General features: G+C 41.6%; 1 protein-coding gene across 3 annotated transcripts in view; it reads right to left on the bottom strand.

Annotated features, from left to right (window-relative positions):
* Positions 1-23,923, bottom strand: part of LRFN2 (leucine rich repeat and fibronectin type III domain containing 2) — a 399,930-nt gene that overhangs the window by 141,876 nt on the left and 234,131 nt on the right. For 2 of the 3 annotated variants that reach the window (XM_089529571.1, XM_089529572.1), the window contains exon 2: positions 19,400-19,449. The exons of the other annotated variant lie outside the window; for it this stretch is intronic. The gene's annotated coding sequence lies outside the window, so the exon portion shown is untranslated. The remainder of the gene's footprint in view (positions 1-19,399; positions 19,450-23,923) is intronic. 3 annotated transcript variants of the gene reach the window in all.

The raw sequence follows: 23,923 nt of genomic DNA, 5'->3' as shown, positions 1-23,923 counted from the left end.
TTGGCAAAGTACTGCATTTATTTGTAAGGATAAGGATCATAGTTTTGGATGGCTCCTTGAACCTTTTGACTAAATCCCAGAAGAAAGTCACTGCCCCGCTCACATGGAAGCCACCAGTTGCAGCTGCTTGTGGAGGTCTATGGTTCTTCTCAATTTATCATCAAGTAGTCAACCTACCATCAGCTGTTTTATGGCCAATAAATGCAAAGATGTTGGGATAACCAAGTAGCACAAGGCATATTTTTTCAAGAATCTTAATCAGGTCTAGTATTAAATGATTATAAAAAAAAACTATTCAAACACCATATACTGTTTGTCTAGATTACAAGAGCAGGATAAGAAATGATGTGTTCATCCTAGTTAAAGAACCCTGGAAGGTCACAAAGTCTGTAGTCACAAAGATCAATCAATTTCAACTTTATTTCAAATTCCTCTGAGTGAATGCAGATTATTTTTCTTCACTGTTGAATAATTTCATCTTCTTCTTTCCCAAACAGTTCAAATCAAGAAGTGTGATCTACAAAGATAAATACTAGGACCCACATTTTGCACAAAAGGGCCAAGGATCTCATGTTTAATCCCTGTCATCTCCAGTTTCCAGTGACTCCAATACTATCTTGTGTTTGCCTCATTATTCATTACTGGCCTCTACCAGCAATAGGGAATGAAGCAAAACCTCTTACAAATTGTGCTACAGGAACAGAGTGCTTCCAAATAGCAAATTTGAGTGTAAAGTCTAACTGAGGGGAAAAGGAAATGAGTCAACAAATAACCAGTTACCTTTAACTAATTGTTTTTAAGCTCTGCTAATAAGCAAAATTAACAACAACAAAATTAGTTTAGCTTTGTGAGTTATGTGATTAATCAGCACATAACAAGTTAAATTAATCTAGTTATTCATCTCAGGAGATCAGAGCTTGGAATCTATATGTAAAGGAGAAACACTTGCAAAAGAAAAATAAACAGGTGCATGGGTTATGCTAGCAAAGACAGAGGCTGAAGTTTGGCACTGGCACTAAATAGTATCTTCACTACTGGTGCTGTAGCTTTTTTGGTCCACTGCCACTGTTCTCTGCTGTGCCACTAGATTCACTAAATGAGACACCCAGATCACATGCTGGGCACCTTGTTTGCCGCAGAGTGATGGTGCCAGCAGGGAAAGGATTTGGGCCAGGAAATGTCCCAAGGTTTGAAGGGGACAACACCAAGGGCAGTGGTGACAGACCCCAAACTAGTGGCGATGGAGCTGAAATTCCACAGGGACTATTGGGTAGTGTAGGCAATCTACCTGATGTTCCTATAGAGAAAAATCGTGCAGGATGGCTCTGAAACAGATGCAGAGGCTGGAGGGGCTTTTGCCCCTAGGGTAAATTAGCCCTAAAATGACTATAAAAACATTAAAAAGCACAATACAATCATTAAAAGCTCATTCCATTCAATAGTCAAAAGCCTGGTAGCACAAGAATGTGTTCAGTTGCCGCTGAAAGGACAAGGAAAGAGCTATCCTGGTTTCCCTAGGAAGGAAATTCCAAAGATTGAGAGCAGCCATCAAGAAGGCCCTCTCCTTGTTCTCACTGAAAGAAGGGCCTCTCCAGAAGATTCTAAAGCTCTAATGGATTCAGAAAGGGAGGTATGGTCCTTGAAATAATCTGGGCCCAAGCGTATAGGCTTTACAAGTCATGACCAGCACTTTGAATTGTGTCTGGAAACAGACAGGCAGTCAGACTATCTGACTGAAGCAGATAGAGAAAAAAGGGAGTGTGTGTGGGACAAAGTGATGTTAATAGCCATCCTTTTATAATCCTTTTTTCCACTTAAAAAAACTATCTACATGTAGGGATGTAAGCCTTCACTGATTTTGTTCTTGCATACAGAATTCAATAATTTGAAGCATTTTCTCCCTGCTGTATGAGAATATGAGTGTGTCTGCACAGTCTTCAGTAGCTATTCACATTTTGGGAGGGGTTTTTTTTTTGGGGGTGGGGGGTGGGGAGATCACATAAAATGTAGTCAGTAGATAATATTTTCTCTCTCTCTCTCTCTCTCTCTCTCTTTTCTTTCTTTCTTTCTTTCTTTCTTTCTTTCTTTTTTTTTTGCACAGATACACCATTTTATGTGCAACACCAACATTTTTGCTAGGAAAGTATTTCTGTACAAAAAGTGCACATGTTTTAGTACAAATAATGAAAAAGGATAAGAAGATGGCCAAAAATGCAAAGAATCTCATGGCTGTTCCCCAATTTCCCTATCCTGGCTGAGGATGGGAAGATTTACACACATTGTTTACATCCCCAGCCTAAAGTACTTTAAGTTTGTGCTCACACTATATAGAGGAGGGGAAAGCTTTAGAAGCTAGACATGAGAAAGACACTTGCTCAGTAACACATTAATGTGAATTTATACACACCCCATTATTGATGCCAACTGAGACTTATCCTTCAAAATCTGCAATTCTCTAGATTTGACTGGAATTCAATTTCTAGTCAAAAACTATTCACAAAATGTGCAAAATATGGTGAAGTGTGGGGGCCAAACACACATGGCTAGATCCCAATCTTTTCTGTTTTCAAAGAGGGGACTTTAGGGGGCATGGGGGCAATTTGCCACATTTTTGGATTTTCTTGACCTATTTTTAGACTCAGGAGGGACCTCTTTTTACTATCCAGAAATCACTTCTAGATTTTTTTTTTCTAATCAAGAGTTACTTACACACACCTAAAATATTTCTGGGAGCTATCAAAGTTGCTGTACCATGGACCTAGAAGGTAATTGGAAAATTTTAAAACTAAAAAAATAGAGCGGGGGAACTATGTAAAGGTGATGCCAGGCCATAATGGGTCCTGTGGGAGACCACACTGCCCATGTCCATATTCCAGGAGGGCACTGGATTATCCCGTCCATCTCTAGTCATGTGAAGCTCACTTCAAAAGAATGGCTAACATTACAGAATGCTGGAATTCTCCAGTTCTAATCAAAACTCAAGTTCGAGAATTCTTAGCTTTCTTACCCTTCCTCGTTTCACTTACAGACTCAGAATCCTGTTCCCCACATGTGCTTCTATTCAGCCAGACTTACTGGGCTGGCAGAAGCTTAAGTAGTATTCCATTAATAATGGGAGGGAAAGAAGGGGTTGCCTCTTTTTGCTCCCTACCCACAAACTTTGCACTGCTACTCTATATAGACATGTAGGGTTCTTGAGAAATGTACTTTCCTCAGGAGTACTACAAGACTATTAAGGAAACCATTTCACTTATTTTTTCAAGTCAATCTGAAATGAGCTGGGGTGGAGCAAGAGCCATCCATCACTTGAACTGGGCCATTTCCCTCCTCATAGTGTCCACAGAAAAATGGTTTAACAAGACATTTTTTTCTCTTTCTCATGAACTGGTGATGAATTATTATTCAGCTCTTCATGTTTTCATTTGTATAAATGAAATGATAAGCAGAGGAGAACAGAGAACTGATAAAATAAGATATAATTAAACATTTGGGTTATGTATAACTTGGAACAACATGTTCAGGTATCAGCTGAATGCTTTCTCATTGGTATGCGATATCAAAGACTGTCATGCAAATACAGTTGACTGAAGATGTTTCAGAACCTTGTCTATTTCATTCCCTATATTAGCAAACAATACTTATGTCAACCCAAACACCCAATCACAAGTTGTTTCAATAAAAGAGTCAACCTTTGTAGATAAGCATCAGCAAACTCAAAGTACAAGAGTCCATTAATGTCTCAACTTTACTGTCATTTGCACAGCAAGCTTGGAAGATTACTGCTACTGCATTGTAATATAACCTTTTTGGAGTATTCTAAGCATCTCACACTCAATATGTCATGGCAATCTGGGGAACAATTCCATATGGAAGGTTAACATAATTGCTCTCCCCATCTCACAGGATTTGGAACAAGAGAGGGTGATCACTTGAAGTCTACCTGGCAAAGTAATGGAAATCCATAGCAAAGTCTCACAGATACAATGCTAGATGTGGCCACTCCCAGTTCAGCAGCAGGGTGTGGCCGTGATCTCACTTACTTCTCTGTGAAATCAGGCAACATGAGACTATTTTGTTCTAATTTCAACTTGTTTAATACTTCATCAGCTAGCATGTTTCCAACATTAACAGAGGTCCCAACACAAACATTTCCCCCAATTCGGGATTCCCTAAACTCAACTTAAACCATCCCCCCATCCCTGCCCTGTTCCTTCTTCCTCTTCTAGAGTGAAGGACTTTCTCCTCTAGCCCTCTGGTCCTACTCTGACACCTACCACTCCACCTTTTGGTTATTCTGACAGCCACACCCAATACTTCACCTTAGTCCTGTGGTGTCCCACCATTCCCCCTCGCACCAGCTGGAACACCAGGGTTTTATGGCATCTGTCAGAGACTGGTGGTAAAGTGCTTTGATTGTATATTCCTGCATAGGAGGGGTTTGGACTGCATGGCCCTTCCAATTCAATGATTCTATGCTTATATGATCCTTAGTAATAAGCTCTGTTTGCAAATTTTAGCTTTTGGTAAAGCTTGGGAACCAATAACCCTAACATGAGAGAGGGCCTTCTTGCTGGCTGCCCCTAGACTCTGGAAGTCCCTGCCCATGGAGATCAGAATGGCTCCCTCCTTGATGGACTTCCGCTGGCAGGTTAAGACCTACCTGTTCACACAGGCTTTTAAGGCATTGTTATAAGGACAGGCTGGGATGCTGTACCATTTCAAAAAAAATTGATTCAGCTTTATTACATGTATAGTTTTATCTTTTTAAAATTGTTTTATTCTTTTAATAACTATCTGTTTTAATATTGTAATAATTTTAATATACTTTTTCTATGTTTTAATTGTACTGTTTTTAAAGTTGTGAAGCTGCTCTGAGACCCAGATCTGGGGAAAGAATGGGATACAAATAAATGTAACAACAACAACATTAAGAGGATGATCATGCAAGCCTACCTGATTGTACAAGGGGGAGAAATGGGAATTACTATCATTAAATTTCTTTTCCCCCACTCACCTCTATCATCATGGAACTGACTACATCATATGATGTATGCCTTGTGGAGAGTTTGTAACTCTTGTTGTGTGCCTTGATAATAAAATATACTCTAGAGACATACAGTTCACCTGGCTTTAGTTGTCTGCTACAATGGCTTCACTTAGTTAGTTCTGAAATAAACACACATTTCTCTGTTCCATATGGTGTGAAGTACAACATCTTGAGTTTTTCCATTTTTTTCTGAAAATAAGGACACTTTGCAAGTACAGATGTGCCAGCTGCAGGTACTCTCAGAGTTAGCAATAGCTTACAATTACTGAGACAGCTTTCAGTACCTTTTTAGAAGTTCACAAATCTTCCAAATGTGTTTTGGGTTGTGGCCTGAATGGTCTGTATGACCTTGAATGAGGAAGTATTAGCAAGAAAAACATGGGCAAAATGTTCCTTCAAGTTTACCAATCACAAAAACAGCCAATCAGTAAGAAATCTGGTGCTTCCTTTTGCAATGAACTTGAAAACAAAGGCAGCACAGCTCGGTCCTTTTTTCTGTGCCAGCTAAAAGAACTAGTTGAGAACACAGCAGGGTATATGACGAGCCCCAGATGTACTCCTCCAGGCCTCTCCTGGAAGTACTCAAGATTATATGCTTGCCTCGAGCACTCTTTGTCCCCAATAGCATACTGCAAAAAGAAGTCCTCCTCCACCAGTACAGGATTGAAGTGACATCCTTCAGACCTCGCCCCATGTCACCAGGCAAAACAATTTAGTGGCTTTCAAATGCAATCCCTGTCTTTTGCAAAGAGCAGGCAGTGACAGATAGCACTAACAAGGCTGTGGAGTCACCTTGGTTACAGGGGAAGTCATTTAAAATCCACCTTTCTGTCCATCAAGGCATTTGACTTGTTGCGAAACCTGTTTTCAAATACTATTTCATCAAGAGCCAGTGTCCTGATTTACCACTGTTTTGTCTTTTCTGTGCTTCTGCATCCACTTTCCAGTATCCTCCAACCACCTCATCATAATTCATATTTTTGTTAGACTCTTTCCCCATTTTATTTTAATGTTTGTCCACTCTGTCTGAATCAGAATGGAAAATCTTTCAAGTCAGGGGCCATGTGACTGCTATGTTCAAAGTGCATGATACATGCACAGGGAGAAATGTGTAACTGTTAGAAGCAGTTACATGTATATCAGAACCAGCCCTACTATCAGGCAGAGTAAGGCAGCTGCCTCAGCCAGCAGACTTAGGGTGTCAGAAGAAGGCAAAAAAGAATAAGTGTCACTTGTGAGTTTGTTGTGGATATAGTATATCTTGATTTCAGTAAGGCCTTTGACAAAGTTGCCCGTGATATTCTTGCAAACAAGCTTGTAGAATGTGGGCTAGACAAGGCAACTGTTACATGAATTTCTAATTGGTTGACTGGCCGAACCCAAAGAGTGCTCAACAATGGCTCCTTTTCATCCTGGAGAGAAGTGACCAGTGGTGTCCCACAGGGCTCTGTCCTGGGCCCAGTGATATTCAACATCTTTCTCAATGACTTGGAGGACAAAATTGGGGGCATACTTATCAAATCTGCAGATGACACCAAATTAGGAGTAGCTAATACCCCAGAGGACAAGATCAAGATTCAAAATGACCTGAACAGACTAGAAAACTGGGCTAAAGCTAACAAAATGAAATTCAACACAGAGAAATGTAAGGTACTGCATTTAGGGCAGAAAAATGAAATGCACAGATATAGGATGGGGGACACCTGGCTTAAGGAGACAACATGTGAAAGGGATCTAGGAGTCCAAGTAGACCACAAGTTAAACATGAGTCAACAGTGCAATGCAGCAGCTAACAAGGCCAATGCAATTTTAGGCTGCATCAATAAAAGTATAGTGTCTAGATCAAGGGAAGTAATAGTGCCACTATATTCTGCTCTGGTCAGCCCCCACCTGGAATATTGTGTCCAGTTCTGGGCACCACAATTTAAAAAGGATGTGGAGAAACTGGAACATGTCCAAAGGAGAGTGATTCAAATGGTGAAGGATCTGGAAGCCATGCCCTACGAGGAATGACTTAGGGAGCCGGGGATGTTTAGCCTAGAGAAGAGAAGGTTAAGAGGTGATATGATAGCCCTGTTTAAATATTTGAAGGGATGTCATGTTGAGGAGGGAGCAAGCTTGTTTTCTGCTTCTCCAGAGACTATAACGCAGAACAATGGGTGCAAACTACAGGAAAAGAGATTCCACCTCAACATTAGGAGGAACCGCCTGACAGTAAGGGCTGTTCGACAGTGGAACACACTCCCTCAGAGTGTAGTGGAGTCTCCTTCCTTAGAGGTCTTTAAACAGAGGCTGGATGGCCATCTGTCAGAGATGCTTTGATTTAGATTTCCTGCATGGCAGGGGGTTGGACTGGATGGCCCTTGCTGACTCTTCCAACTCTATGATTCTATGATTTTATGATCCTATCTTTTGCTTCAGCTGTGAAATAAATTGACTGGCTGACAGTCTTAACACAGCTTGATTTGGAAGTTCAGGGGTTCATTCCAGACAGCAAAATGTCTTGGGATAGCCCTGAAATATACCTTTGGTTGGCTGAAACCTTTCTTTTAAAACAGAAAGCTTCCTGTAATACAGGAGGAAATGAAGCCTATGCATTTAGTATGGCTAAGAACATATCAAAAAGAAGAAACTGAATATGGGAAAATGTGAGCGGGGTAGCTTTGATAATTAGCTGATAAGTGTATTACATGTCTTAGTCACTGATTTAGTATGGATAGGAACATACAGAAAAAAAGGATTTTGCTAAGGGAAAATTAGTTTGATAATTAGCTTATTGACCTAACAATTCATATACTACATTTCAATTATCATATTTTGGACCTTTGACCATATATACAGCATTTTTATTTCTATCTTTGTTAAGAGACACATTCTTTTTTGAGCATAGCCCATTCCTACCAGGTCAATTCCACATGAAGGTCTGAATAATCATTGTGTATTTCAAGTACAGTTGGCTGAATTTATTTGTACAAGGTTCTGTGCTGGTACAGTCACTTCCAATGCTAATATTCTTTAATCTGCCATCATTTCAGGGCATTTCCTGCAGTCACAGAAACCCAGTTTTCAAACCAAAACTAGAAATGTCATGACTATATGCCAACTACATTGTGAAAAGTCCTACCAGTTCATTGAATAAAATATATTGACCTTGAGAACAGGTACATTGATGTCTAGGTGTATTTTTCTCCCCAACCCTGTATAGTCCTGGAAAGAAGGAGCTGATATCATCTATGGGAAATCAGCTGAAAGGCAAACCAGACAATAGTGTGAAAGCAAGTTATGACCTTTTTGTCCATCTCCCCAGGGAAGTTGCAAGTTTGAGGCACTCCTACATGTCTGTAGGTTTAGTCAGCAGAACAAAGAATTTCAGGTGATTGTTCCTCAGTCTCTCAGTCTTTCTCCCTTTCTCTCCCTTTTGCTGTCTCAATCACACATACACACACAACACAGAGAGAGACAGGGAGGGAGGAGAGAAAAAAATCCAAACACTATGAAGACTTCCTGCTACTGGAGGGTACAAACAAATGTCAAGCTGACACAACAATTTTCAGTCTCCTTTCATAAAATAAATTGTTAACACACTACTTGCTTTGGATGTTGAAACACAGGGCTTTCTGCAACGGGAGAAATTGTGATGGGTAGAATATTCAATTTAAGGTCTTATCTGCTCACAATTTCTCTAGCCAAATGAAAAGGGTAGAACTAAACTCGAATGGCCCATACTTATGCCCATGAACTTGTTACAAGGGACAGAGGATTTCAATGCTCTTCTCCCTCTGCCTCCATCCCAAGGAAGACATGATCCATTCAAAGGAGTAAGTGCAGGGTATGCATGAGCTATGTTTAAAGGACAAAAAGGAAGGAAGGAAGGAAGGAAGGAAGGAAGGAAGGAAGGGTGGGTGGGTGGATGCAGGTTTTATTGCATGCACTCTACCTGAGTAGAGGATAGTTACTTTGACTGTTACACTATACTTGATGCTTACAAAAAGATAGAAGAAGATAGACTGGGGAACCAAATGAACTCAACCCTAAGAGAGTCAATCTACACTACAGCAAGAGGACAGAACAGGTAAACATGTGAGGAAATCTCCAGCTTACCCTAGTTCACTGACTCCAATGATACTGCCTCAATAGGCTTTCTTGGTAATAATAATAATAATAATAAAATTTTATTTATATACTGCCTTTCCAGAGATCAAGGCGGTTTCACAACATAACACATATAACAATAAAAAACCATTAAAAACATCATAAAAACAAATCATACAGTAAACAATCTCACGCTAGCTCAACAATGCTGCTGAGAGGAGAGAGGAAGGGAGTACATCAGGGGTCAGGGTATGCCTGCTGGAATAGGTGTGTTTTTAACCCCTTTTTAAATTGTTCCAGCGAGGCGGCTGAGCGGAGCTCGACGGGAAGCAAGTTCCAGAGCTTGGGGGCCGAGGTAGAAAAGGCTCTCTGCATGGTGGTGACATATCTAGCCTCTGGAACCCTTAGCAATTGCTTCCCGGCAGACCTGAGTGTGCGGGGCGGATTGTATGGAGAGAGGCGGTCCTCCAAGTACCCTGGGCCCAAGCCATTTAGGGCTTTATAGGTAATAACCAACACCTTGTATTGCGCCCAGAAGTGAATAGGCAGCCAGTGAAGGTCTTTAAGGACCGGTGTTATATGACTGGTCCTGGAAGTACCAGTGACCAGTCTTGCCGCTATATTCTGCATCAATTGCAGCTTCCGGGTATGGTACAAGGATTGCCCCTTGTAGAGCGCATTGCAGAAATCCAACCGAGAGGTTACCAGAGCATGTACTACAGTTTCAAGGTCCCCCCGGCCCAGGTAGGGCCGCAGCTGGCTGTAAGGTGGAGCGACGAGTCAAGGAGCACCCCCAGACTGCGTACTGAGTCCTTCACAGGAAGCGTAACCCCGTTCAGAACAGGTGGAACCACCGCCATCCCTGGGCCAGGGGAGCCTATCACGAGTACTTCCGTTTTCTCTGGATTCAGGCTGAGTCTGTTTTCCCTCATCCAGCCCATTACCAACTCCAGACAGGCAACGAAAGGAGAGATGCCATCCTTGGTCACTGAATCAGTTGGAGACATAGAGAAGACTGTTTGGGTGTCATCAGCGTACTGATAACCCCGCACCCCATGCCTCTGGATGATCTATCCCAGCGGTTTCATGTAAATGTTAAAAAGCATGGGGGACAGAATGGCTCCTTGAGGGACCCCAGATGTAAGGGCCCTCTTGTCAGAGCACACGTCCCCCAGCTGCACCATCTGGAATCTCCCAGAGAGATAGGATCGGAACCACTGGAGTGCAGTGCCCCCGATTCCCAACTCCCTCAGGCGCTCCAGAAGGATACCATGGTCAATGGTATCGAAAGCCGCTGAGATGTCCAAGAGCACTAACAGGGACAAGCTACCCCTGTCCATGCCCAGACGGAGATCATCGACCAAGGAGACCATGGCAGTCTCAGCCCCGTAACCCGCCCGAAAGCCGGTTTGAAATGGGTCTAGATAATCCGTTTCATCCAAGATCGATTGAAGCTGGATTGCAACTGCCCTTTCAATCACCTTCCCCAAAAATGGCAATAGTGATACTGGCCGATAATTATTATGCATCAGGGGGTCAAGGGAGGGCTTTTTTAGCAAGGGTTTTACAATGGCCAGTTTTAAGCTAGATGGAAATTGCCCATCCCTCAGTGATGTATTAATTATGCGGTGTAACATGGAAGTTACCACCGTCCCCCCCTGAGCTGCTAGCCACGAGGGACAGGGATCGAGAGAGCAAGTTGTCTTCCTAACACTTCTAAGGATCTTGTCCACATCCTCGGTGCTGGCAGACTCAAAATGATCCAGTACAATTGAGTCCACGGAAGCTCTGGAAACCTCTACTCTGGTATCTGCACTAATACTAGCATCAAGACCTTCCCTTATCTGAGAGGTTGTATCCGCAAAGAAGTTGTTAAATTGGTCACAGCAGGCTTTAGATGGTTCCAATATAGGGTTCAGGGCAGGAGGGAGCCGGGTGAGCTCCCTCACTACCTTGAACAGCTCTGCTGGACGCGACTCCGCGGACGCGATACGTGCAGCAAAGAATGAATTCTTTGCTGCATCTATCGCCTCTCCATAGTCCTCCAACAGGAGGTCTAGGAGAGCCTTGTCGGGTAAGCGCTGGTGTCTACGCCAGTCACGCTCTAGACAATGCAGCACCCGCTTCCTAGCCCGGAGATGTTCCGTGAACCAGGGCTGTTTTTTGGAAGCAGGCCTGAGAGGACGCTTGGGAGTGATGCTGTGTATAGCCCTGGAGAGATCAGTATCCCAGATGTTAGTCAGGGCATCAACAGAATCGACATCATTTCCAACCATATTGGGTTCCATCAGCCTTCGAGGGTGGACCATTCTAATGGGTCCGCCACCCCCGGGAGGGATCTGGGTAGATGCCTTGATTTCTGCCTCCACCAGGAAATGATCCGTCCATGACAGGGCGGAAATGGAACTTTGTGCAAGGCTTTGTTGCACTATTTTCTTTCAACATAGCAAGGTGAATTTTGCCCTGCACTTCATGAAAAAAGCACTTAAATACATAAAATATATATCTGCTAGACCACTGCAACTCAAAGTTGTGTTCTGTAGATTGGTGCTGACCCCAAGTGACCATCTGGGATCACCAGCTCCTGGTCCCTGACAGGTTTCCAGGGAAGAAAGAAAGGGTTGTAGCCAGGTGGTATTGATATGGCATCAGTCTCTGCCACATTTGGGGGGGGGGGGGTTTGCTTGAGAAACACTTATCTCTTAATTCTCCATAGGGTAAAATGTGGGAAGTGAAAGTCATGTTTGGTAAATCTCATTCCAGGTGAGGTGAAACTGGCCCAGAGATCTAATATTGGGTCAGTGTGATTTATTCAGTGCATTTTCTGTTTCTCCTATGTCAGAGCAGTGGGTTACCAAGAAAACAATATTTCCCCCGGCACAGAAACTTGCATCACACACATTTGTCACTAGCAGACTGAGAGGCTGTTTTTTTTTTAAAACTAAGAAAATCAAAGCATAGATAGTTACTTTAGGGAAGGGAAGTATAGCTCCCAGAAATCCTCCAGGGATAACATGAGGACACCCCAGAGGTTCCTGGGAGTTGGGGTCCATAAAGAATATTTCCAAGATCTGGTTAGGATGTAAGGGATTTCCTAATTTTTTTCATTAGCCCAAAGCCATAAATTTAATTAACAAAATACCTGATTAAGACTGCAATCCTGTGAGTTAGAAAGTGAAAAGAAATATTTCCAATGCTGGAGCATCCAATCTGTCCATGAGTGGGAAATATAGGCCTGTTACAGACGGGCCTTAAAGTGCACGCTCCATGCGTGCAAGGGTTAGAAAGGGGCGTCCTTTCTGGACGCCCCCAACCCTAGCACACGCGGCCGCCGCCATTATGATGTCATGACCGCGCCACCTCTATATGGGGCGGTGCGGACATGACGTCGTCACGCCGTGCCAGGGCGCATAGTATGTCCCTTCCCCGGCCGCAAAAGGAGCTCCGAAACAGAGCTCCTTTTGCCATTTGCGTCGCTGGGCACAGCCTTCAGACGGCTGTGCTCAGTGACGCAGAGAAGAAAGGGGCCAAGCAGCCCCTTTCTCCTCCTCCCTGCCACCACGGGGTGTCCTTGGGGCTTGAAGCCCCAAGGACACCCCTTTCCAGGCTGCGGGGAAGGGGCCTTTTGCCGCTTCCCCACAGCCTGGAAAGCAGCGGATCGAGGCCTCAGCGGCTGCCGCTCTGACTGCTGAGGCCCCGATCTGGCGGGGAAAGGGGCGGGTGCAGGCCACTGCTTTTCGGCGGTCTGTAATGCGCCATTGAGACCAAATTTGGTGCTGAATGCATGGTTGGGGCAAGGAGGGCTGTAAAACAAGCCAATCCATGTTGTTTCACTCATCTCCCACAGTCATACACCACAATCCTATCCTACAATATAAAGTTTCTGTTGTGTTTGGGAATCATCAGGATTGGGACTCAGAGACTGGAACTGCTTCTTCACCTTTAGAACTTCATCTAAGATTTGGAAGAGATGTTTGCCATTACTTTTATGGGGCCTGGCAAGATGTTATTAGTATGACAGGACCACATACTGCATAACAGATAAAATAATGCCTACACACATTTGGCATCTCTAGTGTTTTCTCTCTGCCCTCCCCGCTCCATTTGTATTCATTTATTTAGAACTGTATGCCCTGATTTCCTTTATTAAAAAAATAAACTCAGCACTGCATATCATAGAAACATTTCTGTAAAAATACATCAAATCTAACAAACAAAATGAGGAGTACTAAAATTCACTATATGCAATAAGACCTAGTGTAGGATAAAACAGCTCTTGTATAAAAAGAGGGGAGACACATTACGTCTAACATGTATATTCTTCCTTAGTTGAGCTGCTGTCAACACATCAAAGCTGTGGGTGAGAGCTGCTTTATCTCCCCCCCACACACATTCATAATTTAAATGATTGGCATAAAAGCTTCATGTTCATCCACATTATTTCATGATATTTCTTGGTCCTTATTTCTTTTATATATCCAAGGACACTTTCCTCATGAACCATCTTATTAGGGCCACATGCCAGGAATGGAAGGAGTCAAAACCAAAGGTGGGGAGGCATAAACCACACCCATTTTGTGCCCATCTATGCACATACCTCACCCCTCATTCATGCACACATATAAACTCTTTTCCCTGATGCATGCAGCAGTTAAGGTGCGGGAAAGCCTCCCACTTACTGCAAAGGGGTGTTTTAAAAACCCTGCTGAGATCTTGTAAGTAGTTATGATCCATTTCCTGATCTGACCCCACAAAACCCACCTTAAAAGCCAGACAGCCACACCAATGGATAGAGCTCTGTGGCACTGGCAAACCAGTGCATCACAGACTGACAAACAGTGGCTAAATACAGCCATGATAATTCAGCTTTTATATAAGTTGTAGGTTGCACTTGTAACATTTAACTTTTTAAAAAACTTACTTTTTAAAAGTAAAACTGGACGAAACATACGCCCCGCCCCCTCAGCTGTCCTAATTTGACAGGAACATTCTTAATTAATCCCATGATATTTTATTTTATTTGCATTTAGGGATATATTATCTATCTATCTATCTATCTATCTATCTATCTATCTATCTATCTATCTGCAACATTTGCACAGAAACCTTGGGGCCATTCAGACTACCTTTTGTACCGAATTGTAACCCGGATTAAAAGTGGGAAGTTCCCACTGGCACTGGTTTAAACACAACAGAATTAGGGTCTTGCACACCCAATCCAGGGCAAATCCCCCTTAGAGCGGTTTTTCTGAAAGTGGATTATTTCCCATTTCTTTTTGGAAAACCTGCTTTTTCCCTGCTGCCGCCAAATGTGAACTTGGCCCTGGTCATGATCGGGTCAAGTTCAGGGGAGGGATTTAGGTCAGAGAGTGGGCAGTGGGCAGAACATGCCTCCCCTCTTGCATCGGTCACTTTGCAAGCGGCATTTTAAAAAAATTATTTGTGTGTGTGTGTGGGACAGAATATGCGAATGCTTGTGTTCCCTTTTAAATTTGGCAAATTGATACAATGTGCGAATGCTTTTGCTACATATGTGAATGTAAGGAGAGATGGCATTCTTGGGTGGCAATCGGAGGGAAAGCAAAGAAAGAGGATGCAGAGATAGCATCCTGAGCTGGCCTCCCCTGCAAGCGACATTTGTTATTGTTATTGTTGTTGTTGTTGTTGTGACAGATTATGTGCATGCTTTGGGCTGGAAGGGAAGGGAAGAGGCTAGCATCTGGGGGGGGGAGGTAAGAGCTTCGGAGGTGGCATTGGGCTGGAAGCCAAGGGGAAGCTAGAGGCTGGCATTCAGAGGGAAGGCTGTGGAAACCCATGACTTTGAGGGAGTAACACTCTCTCAGCCTCAGGGTAAAGGCAATGGCAAATCTCCTTGGAACCAATCTTGCCAAGAAAACCCCAGGATGGGGTCGTTTTAGGGTAGCCATAATCTGTAATGACCCAAATATGCACAACACACACACACCTGGAGGTTTTTAAATTTGACAGGTTGACAGAATATGCGAACACTGCTGCTAGATTTTTTAAAAAAGGAAGGGGGAAAGCACCCATTTGGTTGGCCAATGGTTGTAGGAGATGTCACCTTTGACGAAAGCAAAAGTGAATTTGATTGACAACAAAGGAGGCTCCATTTTAAAGAAGTATTTGTGAACTTCAGAGGGGCAAATTGCATTGATCAAGGTAAAGAGATCTTTCTGGGGAGATTTGGTACCGGCTTAGCAATTCCAGACCGGATCTATCAAGGGCAAATGAGCAAGTGGGAATGGGGCACTTGTTTGCGATGTTTTGTGAAACCTTTTGGGGCTTTTCCCACAATACAACTCCTAGTGAGGCACTAGAGCTCTCTTACTGAAGATTTTAAAAATCCTTTCCACAATTGCAAATCCCAGGATTGTATAGGATATTCTCATGGCAGTGGAATAATAGCATTATAATGATGTAGACTGAAATGGCCCCAGTATTTTAAAATCAGAAATAAACTTTCATGAACATCTTTTTTGTTTTGTTTGCCATTTGGGGTAATCTCTGCCAATCCTGGGAGCCACAGGGCCCAAAATATGTCACTTAACTTAGATCTGTAGTTGCCCACTCTGTGTGGAAAAGACTAGATAGAATGTAATGGGAAAGTTTTCTGTCTGAAACTCTGAAATGCCAAGTAGTCAATACTAAGCTGGTATATGAAGGAGCATAATCTATACAGCAGTTGATATATTTTCCTCTGATTTTACCTAATGGATCCTTCAGTATTGCAAGTGGAATAGGCAAAGGCTACTTGCTAAAGAGCTAGAGAGGAGAGCAGCATCCATAAATTATGTCAGACACAGAGCAAATGACAAACATTACTTTTAAAAAGTAATTACCATTGTAGTCCCATCATTACCCAAATTAGTTAGTTGCCATTATGGTTACAAATTTTAAAGGTACCTCTTTATTTTCCAACATTCCAACACATATTTTTGCTTCAGTTACCTTTTTAAACATGTGAATTTTTAAAAATCTAGCCAACTTCTTTGGCACCACAATGCCCACAACAGAACATGGAGCAGCAGCATGAAGCAGCATTTAATATATACAACATTCCTTCTCCGCTGTTTAATAAAATCATACACCCAAAACAATAAAAGTAACTAAGAGTTACATTGAAACTGGAAAAGGAGTAAAGTTTTTTCTTCATTAAGTTATGGTTATTATATTACTGTATCTATACCTTTGTTAAATAGGGAAATTAATTACAGTAATCACAAGTGTATTTTAAATACTGGGAATGGGTATTGGCTAAAATTTGTGATGGGTATTTCTCTGTTTGTAAAATGCCTCCATGAGTTTTCATACTCTATAAATTGTCACTACTGCTGCAGAATATGCTAGCATTCAACAGCTATGGACACCTTCCAACATTTTGCAGATGAAAACTAGGACCCTGGTTGTACAACATCAGAGTGTTGTCTACAAATATATTTTGTTGTTGTGTGCTTTCAAGTAGTTTCTGACTTCTGCTGACCCTAAGGCAAATCTATCACAAGGATTTCTTGGCAGGATATGTTCAGAGTGGGTTTGCCTTTGATGCTGAGAGGGTGTGATTTGTACGTTTCCATGGCCAAGTGGAGATTTAAACCCTGGTCTCCCAGAGTCCTGTTCTAACACTCAAACCACTACACAATGCTATTGTTAATTTAAATAAAAACATTCTCTTATAGAGGCAGACTCTAATCTCCCCCATACGCACACACATACAGACACATAGGCACATTCTCCCCCCTCTGATACATATTCCTCCTTTGTTTCCCACACACAGTTACACGAGCATCCAACAGACTAACATAAAGTTATTGCCATGAAATCATCCATTCGCCTCTTAGTCAGCACAGCGTAGTATCTCTTCTACCTCCCAAACATGTCCCAAATAGTGATGTTAACTTGGGTCTGTTTTTTAATCATAAGTAGGGTGCCCCCTACTTATGATAAAAAAACAGACCCAAGTTAACAGTTTCTGGCTCACTCTTGACCTCTTAAAGAAACCACAGCACACACATTTTTCCAGAACATTGACTGAGACGAAAAATAAAATGGACTCTCAGTGACTCCTAGTGACCCTGGAATCAGTGTCATGCAGTGCAGGAGGCTAGTGGGGAGGGGGGGGGGGTAGACTGCTGTGGCTTCCAGAGGGCCATTTGGGTTCAGATATGGCTTCAGTCATGCCAGAGCCCAAATGGAAAGCAATCCCCTCCAACAGCCTCCACTGACTGAGGGGTAATGTTACGCCCTCTGGGAAGCTATATGGGCTCAGGTGTGGCTGCGGGGCAAGCAAGAAAGGGATATGATGCCCTTTCTCACTCACCCAACAGCCATGCCAGTCCCACTGGGTGTACAGCCCCACCAGATGTACACCCTCCCTCTGGGGTATCACCCAGTGCAGGTTGTACCCCCAGCACACTCTCTGTAATGCCACTGCCTGTGACCTTTCCAGCCAAAACTGGAGTTATGCCAATGATGATATCCCAAAACATGAGACAGGCTTCATCCACACTATAGCAATAGCAATAGCAAGTACATTTCTATACCGCTTATCAATGCACTAAAGCACTCCCTAAGCATAAGATAATTGCCCCCAACAAGCTGGGTACTCATTTTAGTGACCTCATAAGGATGCCATTCTTAGTCAACTCTGAGCCCCTAACTGGTATTGAACTCACAACCTTGTGGTTTGTGAGTGAGTGGCTGCAGTACATGTATTTAACCATTGCACCATCAGTTTGACACTGTTTTAATTGTCTTGGCTCAATGCTATGGAATTCTGGGAATTCCACTCTGGAGCCACAACAAATTCCCATTCCAGAATTCCATAGCATTGAGCCAGGGCAGTTAAAGCGATGTCAAACTGGGTTATTGCTGTAGTGTGGATGCAGCCAGAGATGTTGTCTCTGTACCGACAGAAACAGCCTGTCCACCATGCACTGTTATTTCTCCAGGCAGAAAATAATGGCTAGAATCCAGTTTGGGAGACTTTCACTGAAGTAACTAGGGATTATGCTGGATTTTTTTTTCTTTTTTTTTTTCTTTTTTTTTTTCTTTTTTTTTTCTTTTTTTTTTTTTGACATTGTGGTTTGATCATTGCCCATGAGGCTGCAGCTTTTTCCCAATGCAACATGAAGATTAAACTAAAAACTTTCCTCACTTCCAAATGTTCAGCATTGCTTGTGCTGTCAGCCTGAGCTAGAAAGTAATGCATCGAAGCGCTGTGTGGATGTAGCTAAGGGGTTGTTTCTTCCTATTAAGAGGCCAGGTATTTTGAGAAGAAAGAAGGCTGCTTGAGATATGGAAATGTTAAAATCTTGGGTATTTTAAACTGATATATTTGAAAGGTAAAGTCTACCCTTTCTTCATACATAAATATAGCATAATGCTTAGTGTTCTCTTAGACTCCTCCCCACTTGTTACCTTCCTTCTTCACCCCCCCCCCCCTTTCTCTTGTACTGCAGTGTGGTACTGAAGAACATGTGTGCATGCCAGTCATGTTGGCAGGACTGATGATATGATCATGTATCACTGGTACTTCAGAGAGGTAGGACCAAATGGAAAGAGCTGTGCAATTAATTCCTTGAATTAATTATGGCAGTCATAAAGGCACTTTCATGGCATAGACTGCTCACCCAACCTTTTTTCTTCTTTGTCTTCTTCCTCTTCCTCCTCCCCCTCTTTCTCTCTTGATAGCTTGCTCTGAGGAGAAGAACCCATGCAAGTAGTCTACAAACCCCCCCCCCCCATCATTTAGCTCTATTCTTTAAATACATGTATGTGTTGGTGACTGCAAATCTGACTGCCCTAAAAGATCATAGAGTGCAAATTGGGCAGCCAATGTGAATAAGAGAAAAGGTGTGACAGAAGGCCACATTTGAAGCCCAATGTGAGAAAATAAGAGAGAGAATTACAATGACAAGGACATCACAGAGAATTGTGTGAAAAACTGCAATTGATCTGGAGACAGAAAAGATTGAGCATTATGTACCTGCTGCCAAATCAGAAAGGATTATGAGGAAGAAAGGGCTCAAGAGGTTCTGACCAGAGCTGTAGATTCTAGGCATAAGTGTGTAATTACATCAATCTCTTTTCCTTATCTTCTTTCATACTTCTCATATTTTCCCCCTTCTTATACAAATCTTGCAACATATGAATATCTGACATGCTTTGGTAGCTATCCTGGAACTGTATAAAGTCATCTGTATGTTCTGTATTTGTAATATACCTGTAAAGAATACTCACAAATGTTCTTGTCCTTGATCAGAAAGGGTCTCTTGACACATTCAGACATCCTGCCAAGAAAATGATGATTCCCAGTAAGATTTTCCACAATGCCACTTTTTAAAGCCAATCATCATCATCATCATCTAAAGGAAAATATTTTGGTTTTATGCTAAAAAAATGAACAAGCACAGTTTCTGCAAAAAAACAAAACAAAACAAGAAACAACCCAGTGTATTTGGTGTAACATAGACCATTTTCTGTAATGGTCCTGAAAAACAAAAGAAAGAGAGAAAAATGTGCAAAAGATCTTGTATTCATGTTCTATGGAGAGAAAACTTTTGAAATTATTTGGTTTTGCTTGCAAGGGTAAAACAAGCAAAGATTTATGCCCTGAATATGTCATCAACCTAAGCAGGGAAAAAATAGGTTTTCTTCACCGTCTTGGAAATCTGTGAGAAGTGATTTAAACTCAGAACTTAGATATGTTACTCTTCTGCATTACAGCTCTCACAATCCCCTAGTTACCATGGCTAGTGAGGAATGTGAGAGGATTCTGTGAGTTGTGGTTTTAAAAAGGTGCATTTTTCAAGTTCTTCCTAGGATTGACAACATGGTTAGAAGCCAGAGACAAGGAAAAACACCCTCATTACCCTGTTACATGAGATCCATTGGTAAACTCAATCCATGATTGATTTAATTAGGATGCTCTCAATATCCAATATTTTCTACAGATTGAGTCTCCTTCACCCAGGATCCCAAAATTCAAAACTGTCCACATGGGTAGCTGACATAGTGACATTTTTGCTTTCTGTTTGTTCAATGTATACAATATTTGTTTCATTCACAAAATTATTAAAATATTTGTATAAATGGATTTCATGTTTAGACTTGGGTTTCACTTCCAAATATATCTGGACATATATTATGTATATGAAAACATTCCAAAATCTGGGGGGGAAATCCAAAACATTTCTGGTTCCAAGCATTTTGTATAAGGGAGACTTAACCTGTACTACCAAATATAAAACCACATGTCTACATTTACAGGTACTTAACCACAACTAGCAGCAAGTTTGTGGATGCTATCCTCTGAACCATTAAAGAAGCAGTGGTTTAACTGACCAAGCTGTTGGACAAAGAAGTTGATTTTGCATGTGACAATGATTCACAACTTGTTATTATATGCAATTGTCTTGGCATTTGATCCACGCACATACAATACACAATTAAGCCAATCTAATTGTGTCTGCAATACACAACAGTGATTCACATCTATAAAGTTGTTGGTGCTTTTTCAATAGGAAGCATGATGTACAATAGAAAATTAGGCACAACAACAATTCAGATCTGATTTGTGAGAACTGCATGGTTGCTTTTGTACATAAGTTTCAGCATGCTGGAAAGCAGAAATATCTGCAAAACTAAAGGGATGTGTTTTTGCATATCTCTAAGCTCAGTCTGTACCCAGTTATTACAATGCATTTATTTTTGTAATCCATTTCCACTGCCTAAAGCCATGTATTTTCCTAGCAGCAACAAGACCCTTGCTTCTTCATTTATTAGACAAAATGGCCACATTATATTATATGTTGTGCACAGTCCTTCCAGCACTGAGGATGCTAACAAATGGCAGATGATGCCCCTCTTGTGATGATTAACGCATGCAAATCTCCCACTACATGCATTCATCTGTTTTCCCCAAACAAAAGCAGGTGGTTAGCAATGTAAAGTCAAACATGTAACTGGGGAGGAATAATACACAACACATTTGAAAAAATAAACATTTTTTAGCAATTAGGTGGATCATTTCCAATGAAAAAGCAATTACAGTGCCTTTCTCACTTCCCGCCAGCAACTGCTTTGGGAGGCATGAGGTAGAAGTGTAGGCACCATAAGGCTACATAAAAATATATATATATTTTTAAAAATGGTTCTGTTTTCTGCACTGTTCTGTTTCTTTGGCTTAGCAGCCATATCTATCTCATCTGTGGGTGTTTCAGCCATATGCACAAAGGCGATGGAAGGCACGACCAAGGCATTTGAAAGCAAGCTCTGTTGTTGTTTCCAGTTCCCTCAAACCCCCAAAATGTCAAGTTCGTTATGTTGTGTAAAAGTGGTGCTTATGGCAAGCTGCATGTGGAATCCAGTAGAGCTGGAATGAATGAATGTTGGTATTGCTCCATGAAGCTCTACATCTATCTGACTGAGGAATCTAAAAATTATTTCTTGAACTGTAAATCCCAGGATTCCACAGCTTGTTGCTACATCAGTAAAAACAGAATCATTGCCATATTCCACAAAATAGCCATATTGCAGGTGATTTAAAAAAAAAAACAATCCACAAAAATCTGAGAAAGTGACCCATTCAAATTCAACAAATTCTATGGAGAGTTCAGACCTGGTTTGCTCTTAGACTCATTTAGTTGTCTTTATAGCAGTCCACAGTATCCTCACAACTCTTCTCCAGGCCCACATCTCAATGAGTTGATTTTTGTCTTACAGATTGTATAAGATTAAGATTCTTACTGGTCTTTTTCTTTTAATTCCTCAAAAATACTTCAAAGGAATTGATATTTTATTCAAGAAATCTTTATATGTAGTTCAGAGGTTAGACTATGTATCTCATATGCTAAATAGCAATTACCATATTGCAAGGTGGTTTTGATTTTCAAGCCTATACTTCTAAATACCTTAAAGGCACCAGATCTCATCTAATCTTGGAAGATAAGGAAGGCAAAGCTTTTAGTACAGATTGTGTGGCCTATATTTCAGAGAAAGGAACTGGAAAAACCACCTCTGAGTATTCCTTGCTTAAGAAGACCCTATTAAATTTATGGGGTCTCCATAAGTGGACAGGCAATTGGAAGGCACATACTCACACACAGCAACATATATTTAAATACATAAACAAAGTGCTGTTAGGCTGAAACTTAATGAGAAGTTCCAGATTGATCTAAAATGGAAGCAGCTAGGGTAATGTTGCTGCAGAACTGATGGGGCTATGTTCAATATATCTTTCTTACCTCCCACAAAATAATCTTGTAATAATTACCTTGAGACAGGTAAGGAAATCATTTTTATATCACCTGGGTTCAGATCCATTTGCTTAAAATTAGCACATTATTTGGGGAAGCACCCATTAACACATTATGTAGAAAACATAAACAAGGGCATAATTGATTTAAGTCAGCTGTTAACTAAAAACAATGGCTGAGATTCTAGATCAGCTACCTAGATGAGTAAACTTAACTAAAGACCCTTTCACACTATAGAAATAACCCAGTGTGAAACCTGGTTATTTCTGTGACTTCCCACTTGCCCCGAATGCACCTAGTACTGTTTATGGGGGAGGGAGATGGAAAAAAAAGCTTAACTGGGTGTATTCGACACCAGGTCCTTTAGCATGACTTTTTTAAAGTGCCACAATGATCTATTAGTACACTTCCAAATCGATCCAGGTCACACTGCATCATTCCTGGAAAGGGAGGCATCTCCATTTTAAATAATATGAATGAAAATAGGGTTAAGTGTGAATGGTGACAGGGTTAAAATGACACTGAGAGATTTTGGAATGGGAAATGTAGTGCGAACATTGATCCGGTTCTATATCACAGCAGATCTCCACATCTCCTTGGGACAAAAAAGTAAGTGGCCTCTCTTGGTTCTACCTGGCAGCAGCCACAGTAAGTGACACAGATCTGTTCTCTTACTGATCAGGATTCTGCAGACTGACATTTCCATCCACTGCCACCAGTGATCTCCAGTACAACAATCAGAACCAGGTTAGCTGTCACAATTCTGCCTTGCAACAGAAGAAACAAACACAGAGTGCATCTATATTGTAAAAATAATGCAGCTTCACACCACTTTTAGCCCTCTCTGTCAAAGAGGTGCCTCCAAAATGACAAATCCCAGGATTCTGTAGGATGGAGCCATGTTATAATTATTTTTTTATTGTTATTAAACTTTATTTCTAAAGTGCTGTAATTATACACAGCGCTGTAGAAAGTCAGTAAAATTAAGGAATATATAAAAGCCTGCCTGAGGTGTACACTCTAAAAGTAATAACAATTAATAATAATAATAATAATAATAATAATAATAATTTATTTATAGCCTGCCTTTCCTTGAGATCAAGGCGGGTTACAACATCATGGGAACGACAAACAAAAACAATACAATATTAAACATTAAAACCAAAGAGTTAAAAACACAGATTAAAAACCGTACAAAAACTAGCCAAAGTGCAGGTGCAAGAGGAAGGGGGGAAGAAGCATTACAACATCTGGGGGAAAGCTTGTTCGAAGAGAAAGGTTTTGAGTCTCTTCCTAAATTGGTCGAGGGAGGGGGTCAAGTGGAGCTCTTCAGGAAGCGAGTTCCATAACTGCAGGGCTGAGGTTGAAAACGCCCTCTGTGCAGTTGTAGAGTGTTTCGAAGGAGGAACCCTCAGAAGTTGCTTCCCGGCTGGCCTGAGTGTGCGGGGCGGATTATATGGGGAGAGGCGGTCCTCCAAGTACCCTGGACCCAAGCCATTTAGGGCTT

Source organism: Sceloporus occidentalis, unplaced genomic scaffold, assembly GCF_023333645.1.
Source record: "Sceloporus occidentalis isolate IW3139 unplaced genomic scaffold, rSceOcc1.0.p SCAF_6, whole genome shotgun sequence".
NCBI classification, from domain to species: Eukaryota; Metazoa; Chordata; class Lepidosauria; order Squamata; family Phrynosomatidae; genus Sceloporus; species Sceloporus occidentalis.
This window is presented reverse-complemented; position numbering and strand designations above follow the sequence as displayed.